The 10,134-nt window shown below is 39.7% G+C and overlaps 1 long non-coding RNA gene across 1 annotated transcript in view; it reads left to right on the forward strand.

The window, feature by feature from the left end:
* Positions 1-1,158: 1,158 nt before the first annotated feature.
* LOC125484324 overlaps positions 1,159-10,134 on the forward strand; it is a 58,922-nt gene continuing 49,946 nt past the window's right edge. Inside the window, exon 1 of the long non-coding RNA XR_007263151.1 lies at positions 1,159-2,540. This is a non-coding gene — a long non-coding RNA (uncharacterized LOC125484324). The remainder of the gene's footprint in view (positions 2,541-10,134) is intronic.

Below are 10,134 nucleotides of genomic sequence, written 5' to 3' on the forward strand. Positions count from 1 at the left end.
ATTATCCAGATCTTGCTGTATTTGGGCACACACTGCTTCACTACCTGAGGAGTTGTAAATAATTCTGAGCATTGTGCAATCATGAGCAAACATCCCATTTCTGATCTTAGGATGGAGGAAAGTAATTGATGAAGTAGAAGTAGATGATTGGACCTAGAACACTACGTTTAGTTATTCCTGCGGTGATGTCCTTTGACTGAGGTGATTGACCTCTGGTGTGAATTGAATAGTAGATGCAATTTCCTTGTTACTAACTTAGCTGTCTGATTTCACTGTCTTTGAGTAAAATGGTAATTGTACTGCAGCCAATTTAATGTATTCCAAATATGTTCCTTGGTCTTGCTGCAATCTCTGGCCAAGTAATCACAGAAATGATTTTAGATCAGTATTTTTCTCTTTAAAAAAAACAATTTAGTCCATGAAAGTTTTAGGTATTAAGAATAATATGATGGAAGTTGCCTAATGGTCCATATTTATCATTATCATAACTCCTACAAATATCATACTCATACTCCAACCAGCAAAGAGTTTCTCCCGAATTCCTGTTGACTTCAGTTTTGCTGAAGGCCCTTGACACCACGCTCCCTTCATGTCAAGGGCAGTCACTCCCACTTCACCTTTGCAGTTTAATTCCATGTTTGATCTAAGGTTGTAATGAAGTTAGGAGATGAGTAGCCTGGCAGAACCCAAATTGAGCTTTATTAAGCATGTTAATGCTGAGTAACTGCGCTTGATTGCACTATCAAAAGAGCCTGCCATCACTTTTGCTGAAGATTGAGAATAGACCAATTGGCTGGACTGGATTTGTCCTTGTTTTTGCTGGGTAGATGCTAGAGTTATAGCTGTACTGGAACAACTTGGCAAGCGATGCAGCTAGTTCTGGAGCTCAAATTTTTAGTACTCTTGTCAGAATGTTGTCAGGGCACAAAGCCTTTGCAGGAGTGAGTCAAACTGAATGGCCACTGATCAATATCTCTGATACTGGGGAGCACAGGAGGAGGCTGGGATTGCTTATACACTTGACACTTCTGGTTGAAGATGCTTAGATTAGTTTTAGGTGATCTCCAATAAAGTCAGCCATATTCTTCAGCAAGCTCACACTACACTAAAATAATTGATATTATTTTAAAGACACGGCCAGACACATACATATGAAATTAGTAATTTTCTGAAATGTTTAATTGTAGAATTATTTTCAAAGTTTTACCAATAGCCTGCTAAAATAAATTGGACCTCATTTCTGTTATGTTAATGACATGATCAACTGTTGTTAGCTGTCTGTCTTGAAGATATTATTGACTAATATAGACTTTTAAAGCCAAATCATATTTCTGGAAGCGACCCTCTCACAGAAGACAACAATATGCTTTTGTCAGCAACGAGATTGGTGGATCACAACAAACAGCAAAGTCAATAATACTTGACATAATATAATGCTTTATCCTGTGGAACCACTGCATAGCGGTTCAACGTGGCTAAGTTGAAGAGAACCATGAGAGATAGCAAGAACGGCAAATGCTGGAGTCTGAGATAACACAGTGTGGAGCCGGATGAACACAGCAGGCCAGGCAGCATCAGAGGAGCAGGAAAGCTGACGTTTCGGGTCGGGACCCTTCTTCAGGAAAAAATATTGAAGAGAACTATGATTGTTTTTTAAAGTTGACTGCAACGATAACATCCCACATTAAAATGACTGACCAGTTAGCTCAAAGCAAAATGCCGCCAATACAAATCGCTTGACCGAGCAGAGGGGTCCAGGAATCCTGCTGCGGATCGGGAATACTGATCAGCATCTGGGTGAGCAAATGGGGAATGTGATTCAGTTTTTGAGCACGATTGATAATTTTACTAATGGAATCAGCATACATTCCCTCTAAGAAAATATGTTATTTCATATCTGCAACGTTGGAGAAATTAATGTTTAATCGCTGAAGATTTGCAGTAACCTACTCTTCCAGACACAAAAAAAATTGCTTGAAGCTTTTGTCACAGAAATACACTACTTCCGAGGTTGACTATAGAATCAAAATGTATAGATTCCTGCTTAATCCAACCAATTAATGAAAGTTAAGTGCGGATATCAACTAACTTAAATTTTGATGTGTATTTCCATAAACATTTTCTCTGTGAGACGTGCGCGCTGAAGAGTTAGGAAGTTCTGACCAAGTTTTACGGTGCCACATCGACCCTCCGGACTTTCCCATGCGTGCAGTTCCACCCTTCAAGCGGCAGGCGGCGCTCGCTCCAGCTAACGTACAGATGATTGACTGCCCAGATGGCTAATCGAAGGCCGCTGATGGGACGTGCGCGCAGAGCAGTGACCAATAGGCGCCCGCGGTAGGCGGGGCGGGCGGCTCCCCTGGTCGGAGTTGCTGCTTGCGGCTGTTGACGCTGGGCTGGAGATTGGCTGAGTCCAGACGACTTTTAAAACCTTCGCGACTTCGAAACAAATAAACAAACAAAAGAAAAAGAGGCGATGAAATTACACCATTTAGAACTTGTGCAGAACCGATCTCTTCACTTTGCAAGGTTATGTTGAGGTGAGACTGCATGGAGCATCTTTGAAGCACTTTCTTTGGGGCAAGTCAATCAACATTTAAAATGATCAAAACTCTCAATCCAACCGTTTGTTATATTGTATCTCTACTCATTGTTTTTTTCGGGTGCTTAGCAATAATAAGTGGGCTTTAATTACCTTGAAACGACACTCTTATTTGACTCATTGTCTGAACATGAAGCATCAGTGACTCAAGATTAAACACTGGGTGCAGGTTTGTAAGCTGCAGTCTTTTCCTATATATAAAAAAATACATCGGGCCACCTCGCAGCATATGGAAACAGTTAGTAAGTCGGGACTGCAGCACTGTAGCTGGACCACAGCAGTCCAGCCATAATAAAAACAGCAAATAACTCGGCAGGTCTGGCAGCATCTGTAAGGAGAGAGAGAGAACGACAGAGTTAACGTTTCAGGTTGGTAACCTTTATTTGCAATAAGTCGAGCCAGGAGTGTGTTTATCTAAATAGCACGAATGCAGTAGTTCCGAGTACTTGTAATCTTGTTTCAGAGGGTTTGCAGTCATTGTTTATTTGACTAAATTTGCACCAGAGAATTGAAGAGGGCACTTTTCAGTTATAATTTTTAAAAAATGTCCAATGACGTCTGTGTTCTTTTCATTTAATTTGATCTTATATCTTTTCATTCAATCTTTATACTCTACCTTCGTTTCGGCAAGAGCAATATCTCCCACGTCCCGGCTGCTATTCAGCCCTACAGTGTACAGCCGTCGACATAAGATATACTTAGGAAGAGTTGGACATGTGGCATTTATTGGTCTTCCAGCCCCAAAATGCACAAATTTATCCCTTGGTAGCATTGGGGTTGAAAGGTTGGTAAATCCGATGTATTTCCAACCAACGTAGCAACATCCAAATCCATGAGTGGCACATTCTGATACACTAAAGTCAAACAGTCATACAGCATGGAAACAGATCCTTCAGTCCAATCAGTCCATGCTGACCAAACTAGTCTCACCTGCCTTCACTTGGCCCATATCCCTCCAAACCTTTCCTATTCACAAACTTATCCAAATGTCTTTTAAATGTTGTAATTGTTCCTATATCCACCACTTCAACAGTTAATTCCACACACAAACCACTCTCTGTGTACTCACTCTGTTGCCCTTGTGGCCTCTTTAAATCTTTCTCCTCTCCCTTTAAAAGTATGCCCCCTAGTTTTGAACTCCCCCCCTCTAGGGAAAAGTCCCTTGTCATTCACTTATCTAAGTCCCTCATGACTTTATATCATGATCTCAATGAGGTCACCCCTCAACCACCTACTCTCCAGTGAAAATTGTTCCAAATAACAGGCAGCAAAACACAACTGCACTTCATCGGAGGCTGCTCTGATGTTACCCAGCAGGGTAATGAAATATCTGTGGAAAAACAACGAACTAGCTCGGCGAACCAAGCAACCACAATATCCACAACCCGAGCTACAAATCTACTGTTAGCAACCTTTCCAATCTATATTTCAAACCCTACATTCCCAGCAACATCCTGGTAAATCTGTTCTGAACTCTATTCAGCTTTATATTATCCTTCCTATAGCAGAGTGACCAGAACTGCACACAGTACTCCAAAAGAGGCCTCTCTTTTGTACAACAATGTCTTGTACAACCTCAATATGACATCCCATCTCCTATACTCGAAGGTCTCAGCAATGAAGGCAAGCATGCTAAACACCTTCTTAACTGCCTTGTCTACCTGTGATGCAAATTTCAAAGAATTATGTACCTGAACCCTTAGGTCTCTCTGTTCTACAACACTGTTCAGGGCACTACCATTAATTGTGTAAGTCTTGTCCTTGTTTGTATTACCTAAATGCAATCCCTCACATTTATCCAAATTAAACTCCATCTTCCACTCCTCAGCCCATTGACCCAATCGATCAAGGTCTCTTTATATTCTTGGATAACCTTCTTCACTTTCCGCTATACCACCAGTTTTGGGGTCATCTACAAATTTACTAACCAAGCCCCCTAAATTCTCATCCAAATAATTTATATAAATGACATCAAAAGTGGACTCAGTACTTCCAAAAGAAGCAAATTTTAGTCAAGCATTTCTCAACAAGAAATCTGAAATTTATAAAATATATCAGTTTCAAGAAGGATTTCATTATAAGCAAAATGTTTATGTGACCTGATTTTAAAAAAGAGACAAAATATCTTTAGAAATACACTTCTTAAGGAAATGTTTGAAGCAGATTCCCATGTGGCTTTCAAAAATAAAGTGAAGATAAAACTTTTGTAGGACTCTAGTGAAAATGAAGGTGGGATTGGAGTGGGAATAGCTAAATTATTCTTGCAGAGAGCAGTCATGGCTCGACAGGCTGAATGGTCTCCTTTCATGTTGTCCTATTCTATGACTATAACTGTTAATCCTCTGCAAAACATATCTGAAATAACCTTGAGTCTTTCAAAAATTCCAACTAATATTCAGTTTAAAAGAAATATGTTAAGGCATGTAAACCGGTAAGGTTTCAGTTTTCACCATTGTTCTGTTGTATGCTAGCTGTTCTGTGTTGTGATACCAACATGAGCATTATAATTGATGTGAATAGCCCTTGGTTAAGAAGCAGAAAATTTGTTATGATTCCTGATCTTGTTGGAAATGTATGGACAGTGGGTGGGGACATGATCAAACTCAAATAATGAAAAGTGCCTACAGTTGAATACTGTGCTGGCCCACATTGCTAAGGTTCACAAGTAAAATAATAATTCCTTGCGTATGATTCTGTCTGACATCTGACACACAAGGAACACAACAAGTTTAAAAGAGCAGAACAAGAGAAAGGTGGTAAGAGCTATAGACAAAATCATGTGATTATGTACATTATCATCTCACCTATGGCTTTGCACATCAAAGGTTGGCTGGTGGTTTAATGGCTCAGTTGTAACTACCATGCTGAATGTAGAGGGATGTAAATGGAGAGATGTCTACAAGGCAAGAAGGGAGACAGAAAGCAGGAAGCTAAATGCCAGTTAACCTAAAGGCCGTCAAAGGGAATTTGGTAGAATTTATTATAATGGAAGTTATGGCAGGATATTTAGAAATTCATAAATGTATACGGTAGAATTACAATTTCTTTATGAAAAGGAAGCCGTGTTTAACTAGATTATTGGAATTCTTTGAGATAGTAACAGACAAGGCCAAGAGAAACCTGTAGATGTGTTGCAGTTAGATTTCCAAAAGAGATTTGACAAGGTGCCATATCAAATGTTCCTACTCAAGAGAGGAGCACAATGTGCAGGGAATTACACATTAGCTAACGTTGGTTAACTAATAGGAAGCAGTGAGTAGGGATAAGTGGGTTGCTTTTGAGTTGGTATCCTGTCCGTAGTGGAATGCCAGATGGATCAATGCTGGGTCCTCTGCTATTTACAATCTATACCAGTGATTTGGTTGAGAAGGCTGGATGTATGATGGCTAAATTTGCTGATGACATCAAAATTGATAGGAAAGTAGGTCAAGAGTAGGTAAAGCGTTCACAAAGGGACATTGATAAGCTAAGTTAATGTAGGAAAATGTGAATTTGTCCATGTTGGCAGCAAAATAGAAAAGAAGCAAACACCTTGAGGGTGTTGCTTAACAAGGAGACCTTGGAGTGCAAGTTCAAAGTTCCTTGAAGGTGGAGTCACAGATAGACAGGGTAGTGAAGAAGGTGTTTGTAACACTTGCCTTTATTGGTCAGTGTATTGAGTATAGCAGTTAGGATGTCACGTTGTGGCTGTGTTGGTTGGGTCACTTTTGGAATACTGTGCTTAATTCTGGTCTCCCTGCTTTTGGAAAGATGTTGTTAAACATGAAAGGGTGCAGTAAAGAGTACAAGGATGGTGCCAAGGTTGGAGGGTTTGAACTATAGGGAGAGGCTGAATAGGCTGTGGCTATTTTCCCTGAAGCACTGGAGGCTGAGGCGTGAACTTATAAAAGTTTATAAAATCATGAGGGGCATGGATAGGGTCAATAGCCAAGGTCTTTTTCTTCCCAGGACTCCAAAACTAGAAGACACAGTTAAGGTGAGAGTGGAACAATTTAAAAGAGACCTAAGGGGTAACTTTTTTCACACAGAGGGTGCTGCGTGTATGGAATGAGCTGCCAGAGGAAGTGGTGGAGGCCAGTACAATTACAACATTCAACAGGCATCTGGATGAGTAGGTACATGAATAGGAAGGGGTCAGAAGGGTATGGGCCAAATGCTGGCAAATGGGACTAGATTAAATTAGGATATATGGTTGGCATGGACAAGTTGGACCAAAGGGTCTGTTTCCTTGCTATACAGCTCTATGACTCTAAGTGAATAGGAAGGCTAATTGTATGTTAACATTTATTAAAAAGGGATCAGAATTTAGAAGTAAGGATGTTTTACTATAGATATATATAGTCTTGCTGAGACCACGTCTAGAATATTATGAACAGATTTTAGGATCCTCATTTTGAAAAGCATTCCAGAGAAGGTTCACTGGACTCACTCAGAGATGAAGGGCTTATCTTGTGACGAGAAGTTGAAGCCTTAAACCCTTGGAGGTTAAATGAATGAGAGGTGATTTTATTAAAACATGCAAGGTTCTGTGGGGCCTTGATAGATTGAATGCTGGGATGATGTTTTCTCTTGTGGACAGATGAGAAATAATGGTCACAGTATAAGGAAAGCAGGTCACCTTTTAAGACGGAGGTGAAGCTCATTAGACAGGAAAATAGATTTTTACTGTCAGATCAGACATGATTTTATTGCTGAAAACACAAACATATGAACTAGGAGCAGATGTAGACTACTCAGTCCTTGCAGCTTGCTCTACCATTCAATAAGTTCATAGATGATTTGATTACATTCCTGCCTACCTCTGAAACTATAGTGCCTTTGCTTATCGAACATCTGGTATCATGGCAAAACAAGCTCAAATGGCCTATTCTTGCTCTTATGTTCCTTTACAACCTGAAAGTACCAGGCTTGATCCTTGATTAAAGAATATAGATATTTCTTATTATCTTAAGATATTTGCGGTTATCCGATGTGAGTGTAAATTTTCCAATTCTATACTGCCAACTCTGTCTAAAGAGAGGGGCTCATGCCCTAGTGAGCTGATTTTCTAATTATCAAGCTTGTCTTATATGAGGACATGGGATTTACGAATTGAGCCTGTAATGATGTTTGTTTGTTGTTTAATCACTGTTAAACAGACGATAAACTTCTTTAAATTGTTTTTAATCTGTCAGTATCACAGTATTACATAAAAAGGGATGTAATTTCTTTTTAAAAATAATTCCTACCAAGTTTTCTTCACCACATTCATCTTCTGAAGCTATTGCTTTCACTGGTGTATGGTTCTACAGCTACAGCCTTCTGCAGCTTGCCTAAACAGTTCATATGTGAAGTTTGACAATGAGTATCATTAGGCACTTTGCCAATAAGGAACTTGGATGAAAATCAATCTTGATCCTGTGCTTTCGAACTTTCATGCAGTTTTCAATAGATGCCACTGCTTATCATCCAGATGCAAGGACCCTGACAAATGTTGTTTTCGACTCTTCAATTTAGTGTGTTTAGAATGGATTGCAGTAGACCAGCTGTTGCCATTTGAAATAAAACCGAGGAAGTGCTGGGTAAACGCAGCACGTCTTGCAGCGTCCGTGGAGAGAGAAACAGGGATTTTCTCACTCAACCATCCACCTATTCCATCTGACTTGAATGAAATCCTCGAAAGGCTTATGGAGGCACAATTCCAAAAGTTGAACAATGGATGTTAGACCCCCTGGTATTGTTCCAAATTAGGGTGTTCTTTCTCACAGTTGCCTCTTGTTGTCATTTGGTTATATGAGATCTGAACAGGAGATGTTGTGGTGAAGTGGTAGTGTCCCTATCACTGCCAGGAGGTCCAGGTTCATGTCCCACCTGTTCCAGAGGTTGGTTGAAATTACCTGGGATCTGAACTGTATGTTCCACATGAAAAAGCTATGTTCTTTCAGTAAACCACCAGAACATGTATTCCAAATGTTACTGATCCACAACTTCGTCCTTGTACATCTAACCATTATCACGAATGTGCACAAAAACATCTACAGGGAATTTGATGAACACAGCAGGCCTGAAGTAGGGTCTAGACCCGAAACGTCAGCTTTCTTGCTCCTCTGATGCTGCCTGGCCTGCTGTGTTCATCCAGCTGTATGCCTTCTTATCTCAGACTCCAGCATTGGCAGTTCCTACTATCTCTGCAGGGAATTTGATGTTCATCATGATTACATAATTGAAAATTATGATAGGCTTTAATTTTATCCAGACAGCCATGCAGGCTAGTACTACCTTGAATCCTGTTTCCGGTTGTCCTCTGGTTTTCACTGGATCTATTTGTGAAGTTTTCCACTCCCAAGAATACAGTTGCTGACCTTATTGAAATTCATGGAATTTTCATCTGTGTCCTTGATGTGACATAATGTTAACATTTTAATCAGATGTGTTATGACTCACCTCTGGAGCAGGTGGGACATGAATTCAGGCTTTCTGATTTAGTGATATAATGTATTTTGGCACTGTCTAATATTGAATTGTTGGAAACCATTAAATTTGGCAGTGAGATCTTTTAGTAGTCTTTGAGTGATTTTATTCTTCTGCTACAGCAGTAGACATATCGTTCCATAAAGTTGCTACTCAAACTAACTGTTGCTCTGAAATCTTTGCTGGACTCTGTTTGATTTCACACATTTAGATGTGTATGTATGCATTGCATGTCACCATTTTGGCGATTGTCAAGGACCCATTCCATTACGCGCTTCTCAAGATCAGGTCACTTGTATTTATGGTACGTCTGGTCTTGGTCATCTTCTTTAGAACTAATCGCTCCTTCTTCCATTCTCACATCAGATTTTCAGTAACACCAAATTCCTCTGCTGCAGCACAATTATTTGGCTAGTTAGCAAACTTTTAGAACTTTTAGCTTGAACCAAAATTCATTTTCTTGTCAGACAACTCATTTCTGTTATTTGTCCACTACATGTGATTTGTTCTCTGTGGGCATATCTTAATCTCCTCCTCATTTTATTGGTAGCATGGTCCATATTGTCAACTTCACACCACATGCCGACTTATAAGGTGAACAAAACATATATTTCAAAGATGCCAATTTGAGACAGACTTCTAAAGCGAGTATAGCTTAGCATAAATATGTTTGTGTGTGCACGTGGCAATTTATATGCTAGGCTTAACCCTGAAGATGGTTTTTGGCATCAAAAATAGGGCCATTTATATGCTGTGTCAAATTATGCACCACAACCCATAGTAATTTGTGTTGGTGGTATTACAGACATTGGTCAGAAGATTATAAGGACTCTATTGCTCTTCTTCGAATAGCTTGTTCGATTTTTTTTATATTCACCCGAATAGTTAAGCCACATTGAAGAGATGGTGTCCGAATCAATGCAGCTGTCTCTCAGTAGTACACTGAAATGCCAAATTGGTTTCACTGCTGAAATCCTGGAATTGGTGTTGAATTCACAACTTTCACATTGAAGAGTTGAGAATGCTTTCATTGAGCCAATCTAGAATCTATACACAGGCTATTTGATTGTAGAAAGCACCAT

Source organism: Rhincodon typus, chromosome 11, assembly GCF_021869965.1.
Source record: "Rhincodon typus isolate 14 chromosome 11, sRhiTyp1.1, whole genome shotgun sequence".
Classification (NCBI taxonomy): domain Eukaryota; kingdom Metazoa; phylum Chordata; class Chondrichthyes; order Orectolobiformes; family Rhincodontidae; genus Rhincodon; species Rhincodon typus.